This window comes from Meleagris gallopavo, chromosome 11, assembly GCF_000146605.3.
Source record: "Meleagris gallopavo isolate NT-WF06-2002-E0010 breed Aviagen turkey brand Nicholas breeding stock chromosome 11, Turkey_5.1, whole genome shotgun sequence".
NCBI classification, from domain to species: Eukaryota; Metazoa; Chordata; class Aves; order Galliformes; family Phasianidae; genus Meleagris; species Meleagris gallopavo.
The window spans coordinates 21,024,818-21,028,424 of NC_015021.2; positions in this window are offsets into that span (position 1 = coordinate 21,024,818).

Genomic DNA, 3,607 nt, shown 5'->3' on the forward strand with positions numbered 1-3,607 from the left:
AATTACCAAATATTTACAAAATGGATTGTAACATTTCTTCCTGGAACCTCTTGTTCTGTGTATGCCATTCTCAACGATTCATTTATTAACATGTAAGCAATCTACAGAATGGAGGTATAGAGTTTCCGTTCTTTTATTAAAAATTGTAATGTAAATCAACTGGGAATTCCTTCCTTGCTGCTGAAACAGAGCGACTCTACTTTTCATTCCCAGTACCCACATGTGGCTGATGATGAGAGCTAAAGATACTACCCAGGTTTGGCTTTTAGTGGCCGACATGAATATATACCTTTAATACTCAAAATGCAATTAAAATACAGAATTTTAGTCTGTTTGAAGTTCCCATTTGAGGTCGTAAGTCAGTTTAGCTGCTGTACTGAGAAGTACCATGTTCCATTGTCAGTGTGTTTGAATGGACTTCCAATTCACTTAAAAAAAAAATTCAATACCAGATTTTCCTTTAAACTAAAATTGTCTAAATTAAAAAAAAACACAAACAAACAAACAAAGAAACAGAAATAGAATCAACTAGAAGGTGCAGTTTACGTTTTATGAACTGATTATGACAGTAATTTCTCTTGCGAATTTAATTCCAAACTTTCTGTTAATTAATAGAAACAGGTCACTACATTCAAAAATGCAACTTGGGCAATGATGACAAATGAAAGAGAGCACTGAACAATGAACAGTTAAGAAGCAAGATCTCAACATATTCCACACCAATGGAAATGTTATTCCCAAATTCTATAGGACACAGTATGGAAACTGCTGATTGCATTCCCGTGTGCACCTTGTTCAGCTTCGCTGAAAAGAGGAAACACAGGAAAGATACAAAAAATATAAATGTTTATTTGCTGCTATCCCACGAGAGCAGACTAGAGCATTAAGAAAGCATCTGTCACTGTTTAGTTGCAAGACAGCTCTGTGCAATCAGAGCGCAGAAAGTCTGCCTTTTATTATTGACAAAGTAGTATATAAGTTCCTGAAAGTCCTCGTTCAAGTGAGATGTGCCTAACTCTACAGACAAGCCCTTTAATCCAGAGTCTATCACTACTCAACAAACGATGCCAAATTTGCATTTCTCTCTGTTGGTTAATTGAAAGAAGTGATAGAGATTCGCTTCCCAGCAGGTCACGTCTCCATATTCTCAAAGGACCAGTGAGTGGATGGTTCACGCACATCAGCAGCCCTTCTGTGCTGCCCATTTCCAGCTCAACTCTGGGAGCACCTGGCTGTGCATGAGGGCAGCCGGCAGCATCTCCCACGTTCAGTACAGCTACAGCGTGCGCTATGGTTACTATGCTGTGCAGTTCATCTCCCCAGATGCGCTTCCCTTTGGGCACAGCCATCGCTCAGACTTTTGAGTTCCTCATTTCGTAACAACGCGGCACTTCTGGAGGCTTCACTAGAAATTCCACAGCCTTGAAAATATATATGTTTTCCAAACTATTTGAATAAAAGATGAATAAAAGACATTTCAAGCGTCTTGACTAACAAGGCCATAAATCAGAAGGTGAGGTTAAGAAGAGCTTGTGCTTATCGATCACATTGCATCACAGACCTGGTAGAAACTACTAATCAGTTTCCTCTTCCTGACAATATTCTAAATAATTCAGGAAGTAACCTCAGATCGTCTTTTCATCCAAACACATCCTTTTTAAAATACATACTTACAAATATTTTATCAGTCTCGTCAGCTCATCTTCCCAAATCGTTCAAGGAAAATTGTTTTATAATTTGGAAAAGTTTTGGTATGCTGTACCCCTTCAACTTCATGTTAAATAGGGACATCTCAGTTATATCAGGAACTGAAATATAACTTTCCTCCGTGACACCTTTGTGATTCTTCTCCCCATAACTCTCATTCAGTGATGGTTAGGGAGACGTTTCTTGCTCTTGATGAACAGCTTTTTAGATGAACTTTTAACTTAACAATCCTCAAAGTTTTCCATTAATGACTTTTTTGTGCCCACCAGAAATAATGTGCAGCAGAGAACTTCACCCTGCCCCACTTCAGCTGCTCTCACCTCCATAGCAGGATCTTCCTCGCTAACATAAGCTAAATATGGACATGTTCCCAAAATACTAAACAGAGAGTCAGATAACATAAAATTTTAAATACAAAATTCATTAGAACTTGCTTAGATATGATTAAATATATGGACAAAGCCAAGCTGGGTGTTTTTTTTTTTCCTGTTAGAGTGCAAGCATTGCTCTAGAGAAAGAAAATATGAAGAACCCTGCTAATAATTAAACATCACGGTTCAGTATAATAATTTATTAATGAAGACAAAGTATGCTGGCGCCAGGACCACAAAAGTCCATTTTATGATTCTGACCCAGCTGCCCTCTCCTTGTACCAGCTACATTTATCTGCTCCTGTAGCTCCAAGGCACGTTGGCCACCTCCTTCCAGAAAACTCAGCAAGCACCCTGCAGCCCAACATGCCCACTCTGTCACAGCTCCTTCCCAGTTTTCTGTTAGCAAACATGACAGAGGACTGAGCCATATACTGGGGCCGAGCTGAGGAACCACGGGAGCAGAAGGAAGGCAGCAGTGGGGAGCTAGTTGTGACACTGCAGAACAGAGGGGATTGAGGTTAATTCCCTGCTGCGCACGGTCTGGAGTCTAATTAAAGTCTGGGGAGACCATCCAAACCCCCGGCACACATCCTGCAGAAATCGCTGCCCAGCTTTGTTGAGGAAGAAAGAAACTTGCCACCAGGGAATGGTGATGCTTACGGCACAGTGGGAAACTCTACAGGCTTCAGAAGCGCATTGCTTTGCCTGCTTGTTTTCTTTCACTTTTGATGTGTCTGGTTGCCACAAGCGATACGGATCTGATCCTTAATCAGAATAAATTTGTTCTTTTTTACAAGAGAGATAATGAACCAAGCAGAACAGGCATATACACTCCGGTTAAATGTATAAACATATAATGATAATTTAATTATTTCATTTGTGACTTTTTTTTAACTTTAATTGCCAAATATTTATCTTTGACACACTGAACCAAGATAGTCGTCTTGGGGCAAGGAAATGGAGATTCCTTCAATCTTTCTGACCAGCACTTTGCTCACTACATCACAGCCCTCTATAACAGTGCGCAGAGAGCCCAGCAGTGTGCCCATTCCTGTCTGATCTTGGAAGCCATTCAGCGTGTTAAAAACTGATTTGAGAGACACAAATCTATGGTTGGTGTAAAGATATCTCTCTACACCTTCTTCCTGAAAAGAGCTGTGGATGTCCCACGTCCCATTCCTGGAAGTATTCAAGGCCCAGTTGGATGGAGTCCTAGGCAGCTTGGTCTGGTGAGGTCAACCATGTCTAGAGCACGGGAGTCGGAACTAGATGGAATCGAGGATCTCTTTCAACACAAGCCATTCTATGATAATATGATCTTAACTGCCTGGAAGTGTAATTTCAACATGGACAATTTCAAAATCACTGAACTGCCACACTTCAGTAGTTAGAGACACGCCGTATCATCTCCATCCACTCATAGTTGATTAAGATAGGAGCCATCAGCAGTCAAAACAAAAAACTCCAGGAATAAAGAGTTTCTGGAATAACCTACCAGACCATTCCCTTGAGTTCCATGCCATGTG